The 20200-nt window shown below is 44.0% G+C and overlaps 1 long non-coding RNA gene across 3 annotated transcripts; it reads left to right on the top strand.

Annotated features, from left to right (window-relative positions):
- The first annotated feature begins 8963 nt into the window (after positions 1-8963).
- LOC120393219 lies at positions 8964-19116 on the top strand. Of its 3 annotated transcripts, none has more exons than XR_005591944.1 (4): positions 8964-9024; positions 12133-12237; positions 14022-14145; positions 19092-19116. It is a non-coding gene; the product is annotated as an uncharacterized LOC120393219 (long non-coding RNA). The 3 variants fall into 3 exon arrangements; XR_005591943.1 differs by lacking the exon at positions 19092-19116 and adding an exon at positions 18222-18283; XR_005591942.1 differs by lacking the exon at positions 19092-19116 and having other exon boundaries at positions 14022-14180.
- The last annotated feature ends 1084 nt before the right edge of the window (positions 19117-20200 follow it).

Genomic DNA, 20200 nt, shown 5'->3' with positions numbered 1-20200 from the left:
ATACTGCTGCAATCAGAGTTCTGGGGAACTCAGCAATGTATCCAGTTGTCCAATTGTATGATGTCACTTTAATAGGGAGAGGCATTAAAATAAGTCAGTTCAGGGACAGTGTTTCTGATTCAAGGAGGATTATGGCCTATGAACTATGGGAGGAATGCCGATTTCTGCAGTTTTAAGGAGACAGCCTTTGGCTTCAAATGTTTGTGACCCAAACCAATTTATTATTCCTGCTTCTTGAATATTTGTATTTGTTCTTTTTTGTTTTTTTGGCCAGGAGGAAGGGTGGCAGATGGATGGTACTGTAGCCATACATTTTACACTGCAGGGGCATCCACCAATTAACCACTTGTGAAAGGGACCAAGGGTAATGTCACAGGTGACAGATAACCAGGAGACCTCAGATCAGTCTGTGACAAACATAACAATAATCTCGTGGCCTCAAGGGCTAAAAGCTCAGTGGAAGCGAGTCTCTCCTTTATAGTGCCGATGAGGGAAGCAAGCTGAAGCTTGTTCATGGTATGGGAGAGGTACCAAGCGGTGACTCTCTGATCCCAGGTGATAAACTCCTCCCAGCAAAGTACCGACTGAGACTACAACGCAGAGCTGCGGAGGAGGAAGAAATAGACGGGTCCCCGGGATGTGGGAGCTCACTACACTCAAACTTTCCCAAGCCTGGCCTGAGGGCTCTCTGCTCACAGTGATATTTCGTCCCCTTTCAAAAGTTCCCTTGGGGAAGCTGTGGGAGGAAGATCCCCTAGGGGCCGTGGCGAAGACCAGGAGCAGGTCTTGTGTCTCGGTGGTGGGGTGGCTGTTGGCTTTTCCTCCACCCCATTGCGCCCCGGGGCTCCCAAGTCAGCGCCCACCAGTTTGGGATTTATCTTTCCTAGGCGGACCTCTTCCCTTAACCTCCTTCTCCCGCTTCATCCCTGCAGCATCTGCCTCAGCCTGGTCCTTGCACGGCTGGAGCGAAGGGGCCGGGTAGAAATGCCGAGCAGCTCACCGAGATGAGGTGCAGCTGCCCTGGCGCTGGAGCAGGATGGAGGGAGGGGAGACGCGCCCAGCGGCTGGGGTACACCGGGAGAAAGAGAATGAGGAGAGGAGCGGGTGCCCACACACAGAGAGAGAGGCGGAGAGCAAGGACACACACACACACAGTTGCACCCAGAGTCAGGCACCCCATGCCCAGTGCCTGAGACAAAGTGACAAAGCAGGGGGCACAGACACCGTGTGAGAAGCAGGCACCGGGGCTGAGATGCACATGAGAGAAAGACAGAGGGGCCGAGAGAAGACAGGCCCCCGCCCACGCTGACCGAGAGCGGGACGCAGATACACACACACACACACACACACACACACACACACACACCCCAAAAGAGACAAACACACTGAGATTGTGACAGAGACACTTCAGGGACTGGCAGCCACACACCGAAAGAGGCTGATACACACACCTGGTGCCTGGGCGAATCACACACACAGCGTGATAACAGACACCCAGTGATCCCACACATGGCGATCTCACGGGTTACACACACACGGTGATCTCTCCCACACACAGACCGCGATCTCACACAGGATGATTATACACAGATGGTGAACTCTCTCTCACTCACACACACACACACACACACTGATCTCACACAGATAGGGTGATCTTACACACGCAGCCAAGGTCATGATCACACACAAGAGACAGGCTGATCGCACACACACAGAGCGATCTCTCTCTACAGGGTGATCACACACACACATGATCGTACACACCTCTCCAGGGACAGGGAGAACGCCAGGCTCCGCCCGCGGAATCTGAGCACAGCAGCAGCAAACCCATCCTGGGTCTGGGCCTTTCTTCTCTCTTTTTCCATTTAGTCAAACAACACCTCCCAAGCCCTAAAAATGCCTGCCTGTGAAGCGAGGAGAGGGCGGGTCTGTAAATAAGAAGTGAGTACTGGCACAATGGCATGTGTTTCTAGATCGCAGTCTGTCCGAACCTCCTGGCCTGACCCCTTCCCTGAAACCCCTGCCGCACCCTGCAACCCCTGCCGCACCCTCCTGCATCCCGACCCCTGCCGCACCCCACACCCTTCCTGGCCCAACCCCTGCTGCACTCCCCAACCCTCCTGTACCCCAACCCCCTGCCCTGACCCCCCTGCTGCACCCCCGCCTCCTGCCACACCCCGCACCCCTCCTGGCCTGATCCCCTGCCCTGAAACCCATGCTGCACCCCGCCCCCCTGCCCTGAGACCCGTGCCGCACCCTGCATCCTCTGTCCTGACCCCCGTCCCTGAGCCCCTGCTTCACCCTGCACCGCATCCTCCTTCACCCCACACCCTGCCCTGAGCCCCTGTCACACCCTCACCCTCCTGCACCCCCTGGGGACAGGGAGGGGGCAGAGTTGGGGGGGATTTGGGGGAAGGGGTTGGAAAATGGGGTGGGGCCGAAGGAGGCATGGGGGGTGTGTGTGTCAGTAAATGCAGTCCTCAGGACAATGTACTAGTCCTCATGGTCATTTGAGTTTGAGACCCCTGATGCAGAACCGTTACTAGGTATTTTTGACCGAAAAAAGGAAAATTCTCAACTGCCATTGGCTGCCATCTGTTTGTTCGCAGATAGAGTACCAGTGGAATAGGTCCTCATAAAAGAATGATCAGATCATTCATTTCACATGCTAATAATCTGAAATTGATGACTACTGTTCTTCATGTGCAAAATTCCATTGAAGTCTGTGGAAAAGAAACTATAGATTCTGAGCCTCCCCAAACACACACACGTGTATCATGAAAAAAACAGTTTTGATTTTTAGATAAGTGGTTTTAGTGATGTGAAAAAAAAGACCCTATATGATATTTACAAAAGGCCCCTTCCAAAAAGGGAGACATGCATTGAATAAGTTAAATGAACACTATTGGGTTAAATTTGGCCCCAAATATAGGTTTCTAATAGCTTTTCTTCAGAAGCAGCTTTTTCAAAACTTAAGACCAAATAGAAATGTTTTAATAATGTTTTAGAAAATTCCAGTGGGGGTAGTTCTTATAAACAAAGAGCAGTGATTCTCAAGCTTTGGTACTGGTGACCCCTTTCACATAGCAAGTCCCCCACCCCCGTATAAATTAAAAACACTTTAAAATATATTTAACACCATTATAAATGCTGGAGGCAAAGCAGGGTTTATGTGAAGGCTGACAGCTTGAGACTCCCCACATCATAGCCTCACGACCCCTAAGGGGTTGCAACCCCAGTTTGAGAACCCTGACAAAGACCCTCTGCAAAATTTGTGGCCTAAACACTGCAGTGTTGTGCCAATGCATAAGAATCAGAAAATGAAGCTAGTAAAACACAAAGTGAAACTGATCTACAGCCACTATCCAAGTTCAAAAAATAAATATAAATTGTGCCAACCAGACTTTTAAAGGCCTTTCAATTTTTCCAATTTGATAATAGATTTTTAAAATGTTTTTATATTGCTACATATTTAACCTGATAAGCAGTTTTTAAATAGTTTTTTTCTAATTTGCATCTTATCAAGTGTCTAATTAGAATGTGTAGGCTGCTTTAAAGTACTAATACTGTAAGTACAGTGAAACCCCGTTATAACGCGATGTTTGGGGTCCAAAAAATTCCATGGTGATAAATGCAGGGTCGCGGTATAGCGGGGTTTCAAGCTGGTCAGTTTAAGTCAGTGGTCCCCAATGCGGTGCATTGATGTGCTCTGCCTAGTGCCTAGTGCCCCTAGTGCCTAGTGCCTGAGCAGGGGAGAGAAGCCGCGGCCCCGTGCCGACCGGGGACAGAGAGCACCGCGCCCACAGCCCTGGAGTTCTCTATCCCCAGCAGGCGCGGGGCCACGGCTTCTGTCCAAACGGACCATGAAATCTGGGCTTTTGTGTACTTTTATCCTATTCTATACAGATTTCATGGGGGAGACCAGTGTTTCTCAAATTGAGGGTCCTTACTTCTGTGCTGCCTTCAGAGCTGGGCTTCCAGCTAGCAGCTGCCACTCTCCGGCCTCCCAGCTTAAAGGCGCGCGTCAACACCAGCAGCACAGTGGTAAGGGTAGCAGCACCACAACCCCCACCCTCCACAGTAACTTTGTGACACCCCGCCCACACACACACAATACCTTTTGGATCAGGACCCTACAATTACAACACTGTGGCATTTCAGATTTAAATAGCTGAAATCATGACATTTATGGTTTTAAAAGCCTATGACCGTCAAATTGACCAAAATGGACCGTAGGCCCCTACCAATAATATTCCATAGAGGAAGATTGACACCTGGTGGCCAATTGTGACCTTAAAGGGACACTGTCATATAGTTTAATATTTTCAGCCTAAACTGCCATAAATTCAGGGGAAAGTTACTTGATTCTAAACTATCGCAGGCTCAATACTTGGGTAAACTCGAGTCAAGGATGAGAGTGCCTTACAATAAATTTGTAGTAATTAAAAATAACAAGTATTAAAAATACGGGAAATTCAAAGTTAAGTTAAACGTAAATTGCAACCCAACATTTATCAATTTGGAAATGTATAATTCAGGCTCTCAAACAACCTCAACTCTGCCTTTTCAGTGACTCTAGCCTCTAATCTTTCTTCCTGGAAAATGTGCCGTTTTCAAGTCCTTCACATAAGAGTGTGCAGATAAGATCTCCATACTGAACTGGTGTTTTGATCAAGGGCTTTTTGTACTGGCTCCAGGACAATTTGTAAAAGCCAGTGTATTATTGGTTTAATGAACAGACCACTGCTGTCCCTTTGCAACTTTTTCCCTTCGAGTGGTTATCCATTTCACAGTTTGCTGACGGTGTGCAATGCACCCCACTCACCCATGTTCAGAGTCTCATGCACCTTGAGCATCCTCATATCCTGCACCGAGGGCATAAAAGGGTGGAGCAGGCCAGCCACCACTCAGTTCCTCTCATGCCTCCTGGCTTTGAGATGAACATGGGCAGTGAGCAGTGCTAACAAAATACCTGGCTCTTTTTAACTCTGTGCAGCGTGTAGATAGAGATAGCTAGTTGTTGCCCATTGGCATTTTGGTTTTTTAACCAGAATAGCTATTTCTTTCTGGTGTCAGGATGGCTTCTTTTAAGTCCCCTGGATTTACATACTGCCCATCAAACACGGGCACTATAGCCTGTAATGTTTGGCATTTTCCGGGAACATTCCCCCAAACAAAATACATATTTGCAAGTCCTTCACTTGCAGGACCTGCAAATCTAGAGAAGCCCTGCTCCAGATGTACTTAATGGGTAAAGCAATGAGAGTAGCTTCAGGCCCTGGGTCAGATAACCATCCTGTAAATGTCTTCTCTGCTCCTTAGAGTGCTAGTACTGGGTCCCTCACTTCCTGGGCCTCATCAGCAACATCCTCTTTCAAAATCTGGCACGTTGGACAAGAAGCTTTCTGTGAAAAAGGTACAGGGCATGGAAGAGTCCAGAGATGATTCCAGACTAAGATCTCCTCAAAGAGAAGGATGGAGAACTCCAAGCTTTTATGCAGACCCAACTTATGCTTATCTTATGTCCGGACAAAGTGTCTTTTGGACACATGCTGTGTTCCTACTGACAGTTGTCACAGACTTGCATCTGAACCAAGGCCGGCTCTAGCATTTTTGCCGCCCCAAGCAGCAAAAAATAATAATAAAAAGAAGCCGCGTTCGCGATTGGTGGCAGCTCTACCGCCGCTTCTTCTATGGCGGCAATTCGGCAGCAGGTCCTTCGCTCCAAGAGGGAGTGACGGCCCCACTGCCGAATTGCCGCCGAACTGCTGCACGTGCCACCCCTCTCTTCATTGGCTGCCCAGGCACCTGCTTGCTACACTGGTGCCTGGAGCCGGCCCTGATCTTGCCTACTTTTCAAATGTTAGGCTGTCTTTTATTTTGATCTTAACTCTGAATTACCTTGGTTTCTAATGCTTCATTTTATTTGTTTTTCATAACTGCAGCATTACGAATTAAAAAAGAAAACAAACTTACATGTACTGTCAACTTTACTCACAGAGTTTAATGATTTGTTTTGTTTGGTTTCTGCCTGGGGATTTTCTTGATAATTTCTTTAAGACATTTTGAAATCTTTCCCATGCAAAGAAAGAAAGCTGGCAGAGAGCTCCCGGTGTTATGCAGAGAACAATAGGGGAGCTAAGAAACGGGGAACATTGTAGTACTTAGAAGTATGATAGGGGTCCCTCAGGTTCTGTGGTTACCAGGAGAACTGGAGGTTCTGGTGGAGCTACTGAACTTTGCAGGCACTCTGAGTTGAGATTAGTGGAGAAACTCTGAGGGGTGCAGGAATGCCTGAGAACATGGGGAAGTTAGTCCAGCTGAATGTTTTGGCCTCTGCCAATTGCTGCAGCTCCACAGTTTCCGTGTGTATTGGGTAGAACATTATAACTCATGCAAGTCATGGATTCCACGATTCTTCATATTTCTCTTTAGCTTAACTCTTTTCCCATCCCCTTTCTGCCCCTCCATACACACTTAGATTAAAGAAGTTATGTTGCTGTGGGAAAGGCACCACCACATATGTCTTCTGTAAGTGTGATGGTTGTCACCTACTCTTTGCAGTCAGGGATTTTATCTATGCATGCAGATTCTGCTGCCTACTTAAGAATATTAGAAAATGCTGCTGCTTGTTAGAAAATTCTGCTGCTTCCTACATCCTATATACAGGATGCTGAAGATTATACCATCATATGAATGGGGGTTAAGAATTTGCCTCTGCAGAGGTACGGTAATGGCTGTTCTTTGCTGCCTCTGTAAGGACCCCATTGAGAGAAGGTCTTGGCTGGGAGTAGGTTGAGGCCAGGGACAATGAGTCAATCCAGGGTTATTACCATGTTTGTATACAGATGTTCAAGTAAGTTAACAATGAGAACTTTTGACCTGTGAATAGGCCCTCTCCACTTCACTGACTGATAGCAAAGTGCAGAGGAAAGATTGATTGGTTGCTACTTCTGATGTCACAATGATGCTACTTATGAATCACCTGAGTTACTGAGCAAATTGCACAGGAAAGTTTGATTGGTTGGTTCTTCTGATGTCACAATGATGCTACTTGTAAATCACCTGAGTTACTGGTATAGCTCTGTCACCATCACCTCTGTTGAGACTGTTGAGAGCTTTTAGTAACTAGGGAATATATGAAGAGTTTGGGGTCTTCTGTCATTGAAATAATCAAAGCCAATAATAAGGTGAGAGAACAAGCAGTGAATTTTATTAATATTGTGATTTTTTTTTAAAAAAAATGTCTCTGGCAAAGTAAGAAACTATTTTATGCAAAACATTAATGTAATCTAAAGTGTAACTCTGCTGAACTTGGAAAGTAGATTCATTTATTATACTGTGAAACCGGGATTTTTAGTTCCACTTTAAATGCAAACGTCAACCTGTTGGGTGAAAACCAAATCCACTTCAATTTAGGCTTAAACAATTTATTTTAGCCTTTATTATATATGTTTTTAGACAATGCTACTATCACGTATGAATTACATAAACATGCATAAAAAGATAAGGCAAGACAAGGAAGTGCTCAAGTTATCTTTCTTGGGGACAGGGTGACTCTTCTCAAATCTCTGCTATGCTTGGCTATTTTTCCTCTGTCTCTTCTCCACTATTATGTCAATCATCTATTTTTTAATCCTCTGTTCTGTAACTTTGCGCAGACTCAGTAGAGGAAGCTACCTCATCTGTGTCTTTATCCATATATATTCTACTCTAACCCCCTAATTAAAAGCAGGGGCGGCTCTAGTAATCCGGCCGCCCCAAGCAGGGCGGCATGCCGCAGGGGGCGCGCTGCTGGGCGCTGGTCCCGTGGCTCCGGGGGACGTGCCTGCGGAGGGTGCGCTGGTCCCACGGCTCCAGTGGAGCTTCCGCAGGCATGCCTGCGGGAAGTCCACCCGAGCCACGGGACCAGGGAACTGTCTGCAGTCATGCCTGCGGGAGGTCTACCCGAGCCTTGGGACCAGCAGACCCTCCGCAGTCATGCCTGTGGGAGGTCCACCGGAGCCGCAGGACCAGCAGACCCTCCGCAGTCATGCCTGCGGGAGGTCTGCTGGTCCGGCGGCTCCAGTGGACCTCCCGCAGGCATGACTGCGGAAGGTCCGCTGGACCCGCCTGCCGCCCTCCTGGGAAAATGCCGCCCCACGCGCGTGCGTGGCGTGCTGGGGTTTTGAGCCGGCCCTGATTAAAAGATTCGCCTGCATAAATCACAATAACTAACCCAGATTAATACATTTTTTGCTTATCCTGCTAAAACTTACTTATATCTGTGTAGTTCCCATCACAGCTATTCCTTGCTGTCACGCTCCCTGGCTGCATGCAGTTGTACTTATATTACAACTGCAATTTTTATTCTTCGTACTCATCTGTTTCTGTGGCCTTGAGTTTTTACTTGTTAGCTGGTTGAATAGGCAGGTGGGGGATGAGGGATTGTACCTGACTTGTACAATTTTGCTGCTTGTTAGAAAATTCTGCTGCTTTCTACCGGTACATCCTATATACAGGATGCTGAAGGTTATACCATCATGTGAATGGGGGTTAAGAATTTTCCTCTGCAGAGGTACGGTAATGGCGGTTGTTTGCTACCTCTGTGAGGACCCCATTGAGAGAAGGTCTTGGCTGGGAGTAGGTTGAGGCCAGGGACATTGAGTCAATCCAGGGTTATTACCATGTTTGTATACAAATGTTCAAGTAATTTAACAATGAGAACTTTTGACCTGTGAATAGGCCCTCTCCACTTCACTGACTGATAGCAAAGTGCAGAGGAAAGATTGATTGGTTGCCACTTCTGATGTCACAATGATGCTACTTATGAATCACCTGAGTTACTGAGCAAATTACACAGGAAAGATTGATTGGTTGGTACTTCTGATGTCACAATGATGCTATTTGTAAATCACCTGAGTAACTGGCATAGCTCTGTCACCATAACCTCTAGATGTGACTGTTGAGAGCTTTTTAGTAACTATGGAATATATGAAGAGTTTGGGGTCTTCTGTCATTGAAATAATCAAAGCCAAGAATAAGGTGAGAGAACAAGCAGTGAATTTTATTAATATTGTGATTAAAAAAAAAACTTGTTAGCTGATTGAATGGATGGGTGGGGGGATGAGGGATTGTACCTGACTTACTGAAAGCTAACAGCTCTCTTCTCTACCCTGCTATCTGCTTGGTCAAGAACTGTATAGATGAGACACAAAAACCAATTTTCTGATTTACAGACTGTTTCAGCAAAATCTGACAATCTCAAGCAGCAGAACTACATACAAAAAGCAAACACTCCTATTTTCTTCCAGAATTGTATATAATAATTTCTCTAACATTACTTAGTACACATTTCACTAACACAATTCATTACACAGTTCTCCAACAAAGCTTAACTATGTATGTGCTTGCTAATGGTGGCTCCATAATTTACAGTTGAGCTTTAGAGTTACAAACACCAGAGATACAAACTGATCAGTCAACCACACAAATCTCGTTTGGAACCGGAAGAACATAATTAGGCAGCAGCAGAGACACATCCCTTCTACCCCACCCCACCCCCCGCAAAAAAAGGCAAATACAGCACTGTACTGTGTTAAATTACTAAAAAATGAAGGGAAAGCAGCATTTTTTCTTCTGCATAGTTAAGTTGGAAAGCTATGTTAAGACAATGTTCAGTTGTAAACTTTTGAAAGAACAACCATCATGTTTTGTTCAGAGTTACGAACAACGTCCATTCCCGAGTTGGTAACTCTGAGGTTCTACTGTATATTTAAGTCCACCATTTCCCTATGCCCTTAAAAGATTTAAATAGCTTTATATGAGCTAAAACATCTCAGACTTTTGCTTATGCAGCACCAGCACAGGCAGAAGTTAATAAAGCCTATTAGTAGAACTGTATTGCAGTCTGTGAGGCTGGTACATAAACAAGAAAAGAGAACAGTGCTGTCCACTTAGAGTCACAGACCTGCATGATCCAGGACAGATTTTTTCTCTATCCTTTGGACCCTCTAAATTCGGGTGGTACCTCTGGATCCCTTTCATGACAGGAAAGAATTCACACACCTTACTGAAGAGTTTTAAAGTGCTCAGAATGCAAGATCTTGGGTCCTTCCAAGACCTCTCTGTTTTGCTGCAGAAGAATCAAGGGGGAAAAGGCCCTCTTGTATTCAGTGCAAGGAAGCCAAGAAATTTCTGTGGCTATAGTACTGATATAATTGAAACGTTGAAATAATTTGCATTAGTGGAGCAAACGTGTGTTAATCATATAAAATGGATTTTTTTTTTTTGCTAGCTAAAACAGATGCCAAATAGGTGTACACTGATAAGAGTAAACAAATAAAGCCAGTCAAACCCAGCCTTTCATTAAGAGGCAAATCCTTATTTGGCCCCATCTTTCCATATCCATGAAGAGGCCTACACTTTGCTAAATGGGATAGGGTGGGCAAGATTTCAGCAGCCTGCACAGCACTTCCTTTCTCTGCAGGAGCTTCCTTGCCACTGCATGAAGTGGTTGTTTGGTTTAGTGGGTCAGCCACTGCATTGATATACTGGACAACGTAGCAGGAGAACCATGGAAACTAGTGGATCATCTGCTGCTCTTTGACTTTGGGATTAGTGATTGGTTCCTTTTTCACTACCTTTTCATTTTTTTTAATTTTTTTTTTAATACCAGTTACGTGGGTGTGTGCTGTGGGGAAGATCTGCACCTTGAAAAGTTTTCCTTTATGGATAAGTTGCTCTGATAGACTGAACAAATAGCAGGCCAGCTCTCTAATGAGGCAGCCAGCAATGCAGTATTTTTATTGCGGTAGAGTGAATAACGATAACAAATATCTAAGAAACACAGATATTTTATATATCCTAAAGCCATTTGAAAGTGTCATAAAAAGACGTTTTAACAGCACTGCTGTCTCCTTCTTTGAAAATCATTGGCTTTTCACCCTATTTAACATGGGGAAGTTAGTCCAGCTGAATGTTTTGGCCTCTGCCAATTGTTGCAGCTCCACAATTTCCGTGTGCATTGGGTAGAACATTGTAGCTCATGCAAGTCATGGATTCCACGATTCTTCATATTTCTCTTTAGCTTAACTCTTTTCCCATCCCCTTTCTGCCCCTCCATACACACTTAGATTAAAGAAGTTATGTTGCCGTGGGGAAAGGCACCACCACATATGTCTTCTGTAAGTGTGATGGTTGTCACCTACTCTTTGCTGTCAGGGATTTTATCTATGCATGCACATTCTGCTGCCTACTTAAGAATGTTAGAAAATGCTGCTGCTTGTTAGAAAATTCTGCTGCTTCCTACATCCTATATACGGGATGCTGAAGATTATACCATCATATGAATGGGGGTTAAGAATTTGCCTCTGCAGAGGTACGGTAATGGCTGTTCTTTGCTACCTCTGTGAGGACCCCATTGAGAGAAGGTCTTGGCTGCGAGTAGGTAGAGGCCAGGAACAATGAGTCAATCCAGGGTTATTACCATGTTTGTATACAGATGTTCAAGTAAGTTAACGATGAGAACTTTTGACCTGTGAATAGGCCCTCTCCACTTCACTGACTGATCGCAAAGTGCAGAGGAAAGATTGATTGGTTGCTGCTTCTGATGTCACAGTGATGCTACTTGTAAATTACCTGAGTTACCGGCATAGCTCTGTCACCATAACCTCTAGATGTGACTGTTGAGAGCTTTTCTTATTATAGTCTAGCTTCTTTACATGAGTTTGAAATCCGATTGAATTGCAGATTATATTAGTAAATATGTTCAAAATAGTTCAGTAATTTTTTTCTGATCAATCAATGTGCCGATTCTCTGTAAATTTAAAGTTGCATTGAATTTATCTCCTGTGCCTAAACACTTATTAAAACTTTAGCACACACTTGTCTTCTAGCCAAGTGTAATCTGTTCTCAGTTTGGTATGGGATACCTGTGTGAGTGTTCATTAAGTCATGGAACACTGTAAGAAGTTTTGGGGCAGAGACCATGACTTCCTCGTATGTATGTCGTTTTTTGTTGTTGTTTTTTTTTTAAACACTGCCTACTAAAGTGGGATTTCAATCCTGATTACGGGGGCGGGATTGCTATTGTAGTACAAATAATAAATATTACCCTTGCATCACTGTGATTTATGATTAAACTTTGTATAGCGTGAAATGTTGGAGCAAAAAATGGACGACCTACTGAGTCATCAGAGACAATTTGTCGAAAATAATCGTCGGTCCTTAGAACAGAAAATAAAAGAAAAGGAAAAGGTAAGACGAGACCCATTTTTTCACAAGTTTAAAGTTGCCTCCAGACTGCTATTACCAGAGTGAACAAGTTGTTCATTGAGTAATTGTCCATGTAGAAGAAACAACGCTGACGATTCCATATTTGATGTGTGCGCGCCCACATGCACGCTGTCAGAATTTTTTCCCCGTAATGGTACCCCCAGGGCCGGCTTTGGCAACCTCTGGAGCCCTGTGCTTATGCGCCGGTACATGGGGCCCTGCTGGTCCCACGCCCTCTCAGTTCCTTGAATGGATCTGTATTTGTTAGTGAAACAATTTACTGGCCTACCACGAATTAAGTTGACTAAAGCCATGTTCCCTAGCTGGTGATAATAGTAGTCTGGTGGTTATAACTTGGTAAGAGGAAGTGAATCCGTATTTCTTCAAGGTAGGCTGGGCAGGCAGGCTACCAATTTGTTCACCTCTAATTTATAGTTCGATGACAAAAATAAAATCAGAAAAAAGTTTGAACATTTTGCTAATAATTTGCTCCCTTCTTCCTGAGTTTGACCCTCCCCGCCTGCATTCTTCTGCTCCTGGCAGGCCAAGCCAGGGTAGGAGTGGGCCTTTGGAAAGGGTCTGAGGGCAGAGAGGCTGGGTATAATAAGGGGGTGGGGAGACATAAAGATTTGGGGAAATGGATCACTGGGATCCAAGAGGGTGGGGACTTCATAGGATGGGTCTCTGGCTGGCAATGAGAGTGGGAACAGGCTGTGGGAGTGCTTGAGGACATGGGATGGAGCAGGTGTCTTGCTGGAGGATAGGAGGGTGCTTAGGAGAAAGCTGAGGGGAAGCACTAGCACTTCACTACCTTCTCCAGCTGACAAACCTGCTATGATTTGTTAGAGGGGAGTCCTGCAGCTGCTGCCAAGAGAAGTTTGGCAGAGAGGTTTGTTGCCAGGAGACGCCACTAGTGCTTTCCTCCCTATCTTCCTCTGCTTTCTGCTCCCACTCAGCCCTCTCTTTTCCTTACCAACCCCAACACCCCGACTAAAAGTCCTGTGCCCCTCATAGCCCTATTCCTCATATAAATCCCTCTCAACTTCATGTAGAGCCCCAACCATAAGGACCGTGGGGCCTGGAAGAAGCCTCAAAAACGAATTATACCCAGATGGATATCTACTTTGCATCTCCTAATGGTTGCAGGAGATGGGCTAGATTCCTAAGGATCTTAGGAGTTGTGTATTAGTGAAGTTCTGCTCCCCCAGACCTGAGGCGGGAGGAGTCAATGCCCTCTACCAAACTTCTGTTGCTGCCCAGTCATGTGTTAAGTCAAATTGAAAATAACTAAGGCATTTTCCTCATGAAAAACATTTTGACAGCAATAAGCTAAACATGTAATCACAGCAAAGAAGGGAATTCCCCGCACCCCAAAGGATCATGATTATTGGGGATTAGTCTGGTTGCTTAGTTGTAATGCTCGATGTTGTTATGGAGATCTACTTTTGAATCGACATATAAGCTTCATTCCATTATTTGCTAGTATTTTTTTGATCCACCTGTCTTGGTGTAGCAGATGAAGTAGGCTACTCTGATTGGCCAAAGTGAGTCATGGCCATTAGTGGCCATAACAGAATTTATGCTTTACTTAAAAATGGGTTTTAAACTCTTTTTGCTTCTGTCAGCGAGCGCTTTAGTGTAATTAGTAACTTTTTTAAGAGGCAATTTACAGCCCTCCCTGCGTTTTCCAGTGTTAATAGTTATAGTAACTTGACAAGAAACATGTAACTAGAGTGTGTTTCTCTCTCCTACCCCTCCCCCCCCAGTCTTCTACATTTCTAAGAAGTGTTTCATCAGCTACATGACTTACTGACAGGGGATCTGCCGTGCGACCAGATAAACCAGGACTTGCAGCAAGCCAACGATGCTCTACGAGCAGAACTCAACAAAGTAGGATTTTTAATATCTGAACTATTCAAATGGAAGTGGTGATGCTGAGTTTTTATTTTATGTAAAATTTAACTGTCCTCTTTATTGTGTTTGAAGATCTATACATGACTAATATTTAAGTGCAACTAAATATATCACAGGTCAGAGCAAGCTGCAGTATGTTCCTGTCACAGGGTGAGCTGGTCCATTAAAAGACTGGGGCACAGCTGCACCTTTTGTCAGGTTTAGCCCATCTCCCTGTATGATGGGAATAAATACAAGGGTTATGTGACAGAAGCATGCATCTAAACCGGGTCTGCTGGCAGGTAAAAGGGCAGCCTGTGGTCATTCAAGAGAGAGAGACCCCCCCCCCCTCTGCCCCAAAAGTTCAGAGAGAGACTCTCTCTCGTTAGTGCCCAGGCAGAGAGCCTGTGAAGAGGACAGGTGACAATTTTCCAGAACTCCAAGGCAGAAGCCTTTTGGGGGAAGAGAATTACAAGGAACTGGAAACTGTGCAGGGATAAGCCTCCATTGATGGACTTGCAGGATGCAGAAGTCCCAGCTAGGAGAGGGGTGGGACTACAAGGATGGGCCTGCTCTGATCAAGACCTGGAAAAACTTGAGGCATTATATGCGGAAAAGAATAATTGAGGCTGGTTAAGGGTATGTTTGAGTCTTGTGTTATGATAATAAACCAACCTGGAAGAGAGCACTACTGTAAAATCACCACATGTGATATCTGGTTTGATGCAAGATTAAAGGTAAACTGAGGTAGCAGATGGGCCCAAAGGCAATCTGGGGGTAATGCCCTACAACCGTTCCCTTTAGCCTTGTTCTGATATGAGCACTGCTTCTTTTCTATCCACACTCTCTAATAGAAAACTGCTTTTGTATTTATGATAGACATGGTCTACACTGACTTCATACAGAGGTTCTAAATTTGTCCACGATAGCTGTCCGGCATAGCTATGTGTCATCCTAGCTGTGTGAGCACATTAATCAAACCTTTTCTACAGAGGTGGTTAGTATTTTCTACACATACTCTTCTTTCCAGGTTTACTCTTGAAACACTCGATTCATACTCAAACTTGGACATCTATAGGTTTTTATCCAGAAAAGCCTACTCCTTTCTAGAATGGAACTAGGTTATTTCATTCTCATTTTTTACTTCCTTTTTAATTTGGAGTACTATGGAGCTATTATGACTGATATAAAACAGGTTAAAAAGGTTGAAAACCAGTTAGAATTTGGTGGTGGTACAGTTATGATCTTGTTAACTTCCTGGTTTAGATAGCGACATAACGGGTCGGCAACCTTTCAGAAGTGGTGTGCGAATCTTCATTTATTCACTCTAATTTAAGGTTTCATGTGCCAGTAATACAATTTAACGTTTTTAGAAGGTCTCTTTCTATAAGTCTATAATATATAACTAAACTATTGGTGTATGTAAAGTAAAAAAGGTTTTTAAAATGTTTAAGAAGCTTCATTTAAAATTAAATTAAAACGCAGAGGCCTCTGGACCAGTGGCCAGGACCCAGGCAGTGTGAGTGCCACTGAAAATCAGCTCGTGTGCCGTCTGTGGCACGCATGCCATAAGTTGCCTATCCTTGCGATATAAAGTCAGGTGATAAATTTAAGATAGAGGATAGCACGACACTAATTTCCCTTGCCCCTGAAGAATGTGGTTATGGAGACAGAGGTGCAAGCTGAATGTCTTTGTTGGTCCATAAATATGGGGAATTAAGATGTACAAATACTGGTTTTTCACAACATGTAACCTATTCCTTGAGTATATAGTAAGTGGAAAAGGTAGAGTAATTTGTCAATCTCTTGGTATTTGGATTGTACGAATTGAGTCGAGTTTGGTATTGATCCTTTCTGTTTGTTGGCTGTTCAATGGCATATTTGGTGATAGCTGATCATCAGTCCAACACCTAAATGTTACCTCTCAAATGAGCAGCTGAGGACTGAGTGGGAATGGGGAAGGATCTTCTAAACCCAATAGGTGCTCGCTTTGACAAAATATGTTATGTTAAAAAAAATGGAGAGCAAGTGTTAAATCTGCTGCCCTTATGATTGAGCTTAAAAGAAAGCACTGGTTAGGATTCCCAATGATTACCAGACTGTACTATGACTATGGCTTAAATTATGAATATATTTATACATTACAACTATATACTTGAAAATGTGCCTGAAAATATTTTTCATAACCTTGCCCAGTCTTGAGTTAAAGATTTGTGTTACCTTAACTTGTTCTGGTTTTGGTATGATACAGAATCTAGAACCCAGGACTGGACAGTGAAAGGAGGATGGATTTTTCAGATATTTGGGCTTTTTTTAATTGCACTTTTTTAAAGCCATCATGCTGAGTTTCAAGGTTTAGGGCCAAATTCTGCTCTTAGTTATACAACACAGAAGTCAACAGTTACTCCAAACTTCTCTTTCTGTAGGAGGAAGCAGAACGTAGCTTATTCTTTTGGCTTTGTTTTCTAAGGTATCTCTGGAGCTCATCATTTACGGGGACATCAGGAATTTTTAATTTTTTAAAATAGATTCAATATAACTACAAATAAAATGTGATGTGTTTTCCTCATAGGCAATAGCAGTGAAACACTGTTTGGAAAAGGACTCCAGTGAGCTTAACACAGAAGCTGTGCAGAGCAGAACAGGCTTTACTAGCAAACCAGTCAAAGGAACTGGAATAATTGATAATTTAAACTGGAAATCAGTAAGAACTGGTGCCATTTATGCCTTACCGACTCCCAGGGGAACTCTGCAAGCTCTATGTTGGAGAATAGTGTATTTCCACCAGAAGTTGTGTTTCGATACTGTCTTATTCTGGCTGTCCTTTTTTGGAGCATCTTAAAAGACTGTGACAAAGTTCCTCCTCTGCCTTGGTGGGTCCTGCACTTATTGGCGGATTTGCTCACCTCAGATATTCAGGGCAGCCCTCAGTTTGGCCAGTTTTATGGCTCAAACCTGCCATTCACTCAGCTAACCACATCACTTGCCAGCATGGGGAAAGGAAGGAGAACAATCCCCACAGTCTCTGCTGACCCACCTAGTGGGCCAGGGAGACAGGCCAGGGATCTTCGCCTCTGGTGGGACCCACAGTCCAAGTCAACTCCTCTTATATCCAGTAGGAGGGAGGGGAATGAGGGGAACCCAGGCCTTCCCTCTACTCTGGGTTTCAGCCCAGGGCCCTGTGGATCGCAGCTGTCTACAGTGTTACGTGTAACACCTGTGTGACAGCTACAACTCCCTGGGCTACTTCCCCATAGCCTCCTCCCAACATCTTCTTTATCCTCACTACAGGATAGGCATGTGAACAATTCCACGTGCCACTGCAAAGAGAAATTCTGGTAATGACTATATGAAGTTTTATTTGTAACACGCATAGGTTGGGTGTTTACTGCCAAGCAGAAGGGGAAAAGTTTTTAAACCTGTCCATCTAGGTGAATTTTTTCTTATCAATTCCCTCTGCATTTTCTAGTCTGCAATCTTTTTCTACTTCCATTTATGGTGAATGAGGGACTGTAGTTCTATGCTCTCGCTTCAGAAATAAACACATCAAAAAGCACTCATGTAGCACAGTGTAGAGCCGGTATTGTGGCAAGCAGGCATTGAGTTACAGTACTCACTCCATGCCCAGCTGATGGAGCACTGTGCTTGATATTTACATTATCCTGAAGTGCGTTTTATAAGGCTGCCAGATATCCACCATCCATTTATTTTGGCACCCCAATGCACATAAGGTGGACAAACATGCCTGGGCCACATGCTTTTCGGCGGGTTCTGTCATTTGGTTATTTTGAATATTATATTTAGATTATGATTTCTCTATCAAGGAAATCTACACACACGTAGCTTTCCAATAAACATGACTTTAATGTTTCTCTGTTGGAATTAGAAGCTGCTAGAATTCAATTGTATATTACTAAGTGAACTCTACTGTACAACTTCATATTATAACTTTTGTTTGGATTTTTAGTTGCACTGAACTTTTAATGGCAGGTGAGATGCCATTAGTGAGAGTATAATGCTTAGACAGAAGAATGAATTTTCCTATTAGCAACTAATTTTTTTTTATTTTATAGCTAGACAATCTGAAGGCTTTAGTTCAACTGAAGAAGCAAAATGGATTCGCTGACAGTAAACTGAAGACATGGATGCAATCCTGTAAGCAGCTGGGGAAGGAAAAAGAAACGTTGCCGAAACAAATTGCTGACCGTAATGCTCTATTAAAGGAGCACAAGCCAAGTATGGGGTAGTTGAAGAAGGAAATGCTATACTAGAATGATTGTAAGGCTGCAAATCATTCCTGGAAGTCACGGTTTCTGTGACCTCTGTGAATTTTGCAGTGCTGGTGCAGCTGATCCCAGGATCTCAGCAGCTGGGAAGCCCAGGAGCCAGCCGCGCTGGCCGTTGCTCAGTCAGCCCCAGGCACGGTCCCTGGAGCAGCAGTCTGGGACTCGTGGTGGTGGGGCCCTGAGCCACCTCTTCCCCAGCACCAGCATTGCCCTGCTCTCTCTCCACTCCCAACAGTCTTCAGGAGCATCCCCTCCCAGGCGGTAGGATTTAGTCCCAGGTATTTTTAGTAAAAGTCATGGAGGGGTCACGGGGCCCTGACTTTTTGTTTATTGCCCGTGACCTGTCCATGACTTTTACTAAAAATACCCACGACTAAAACATAGCCTTAATCATGATCCTGTTTCTAACCTTAATGCATTTATTTAGAACACATGTTTTCAAAACCTCCATTATTACATTTGATTCAGATGAGGGGCCAGATCCTCATAAATCAGTATAGTTTCTGAAGCTCTGCTATAGTTGACTGTGGTTGCACAAGCACACGTCTTATGTACTTAATTAACAAATGAATGATTGAGATCATTGCATTCTAAACACATCTTTCCAGAGTCTCCTTAAAGTTATTTGTACAGGTAACGACTCTTTCCCTTGGTCAGGTGCTGATGAGGTTGCCATCTACCTACATTCACTGACCCAGGACAACGAGCCAGAGTATGAGCCAGACGGACTCCCAGAGGTGGTCAGAAAAGGTAATTGTTACTTCTTTAGAGGAGAATGGTCCACATTGTGGGGAGTAGCGCACGCTATCTAAATAATCGTGTTGTCATAGGTGTGACTTGGAAGCATTGTAAAACTTGGACATCATTGGCCAAATCCAGCCCTCATATAGGTTGCAAGAGAGGGATTCTAGGCCCAGCCATTCCCATTATAAAACACCTTTTTCTTCTGGTTGATAGGAAGGGGGGAAATTTTTGCTTAAACATTTTTAACTAAATGTTTTTTCATTGAAATGTGCTGCATTGTCAAAACCGAAATGTATTACGGAGATGTATTGATTCGGACAAAGTTTTTGCTGAGCAGGGAGGGAGACCCCCAAATTGAAAGCCTGATGTTTTTTGATTCAATTTCATTTTATGAAAGCATTTGAAAGGCTTATGTTTTCATTCCAATCTAGAATAAAAACAAATTCTGAAACCTCGAAAGGGGTCGCAAAACAAAATTGTCTCCCTCTGGCCGGCTCTATGTAGAACAATAGGAGAGACATCGTTTTCAGATGGAAATGATTTTCCAGTTAATGGTGTCCCTTTAAAGGAAAAAAGAGAACATTTGCTTGGGGAAAACTCTTTTTGCCATTTTAGTAGAGTTGCTGTTACACAGATCCACACCCTTGCCTGAGTTCACCTATAAAATTCTAGGAACGCAAGATAGTCCTAATAATTCCCCCATTCTGTTATTCAGTGAGTAAATGCCATTTTACTTTCTTAAATTATTACCCGTTGTCATCTCCATCTTGAATTGAGCAAGATCAGATTGATTGGAACAATAAAGTAATTTAATCAACTGTGGTTAATGGCTGTTGCTTATTTTTCAGGCTTTGCTGATATTCCTACTGGGAAAACAAACCCTGTGTTTTGCGCAGAACAGCGCTAAACCTAAAGACCAGTGCCCGTCTTGCTGCTCAAAGCCAAAATTTGTCACCATATGGCCAACGTTTACAAAAAGGCAGGTCAGCTAATTTTGCCAAGATCTCTAAACCGACAGCTGG

The sequence above is a fragment of the Mauremys reevesii genome, unplaced genomic scaffold (assembly GCF_016161935.1).
Source record: "Mauremys reevesii isolate NIE-2019 unplaced genomic scaffold, ASM1616193v1 Contig169, whole genome shotgun sequence".
Classification (NCBI taxonomy): Eukaryota; Metazoa; Chordata; order Testudines; family Geoemydidae; genus Mauremys; species Mauremys reevesii.
Note: the sequence above shows the minus strand (reverse complement) of the source record. Positions and strands in the feature narration are given on the sequence as shown.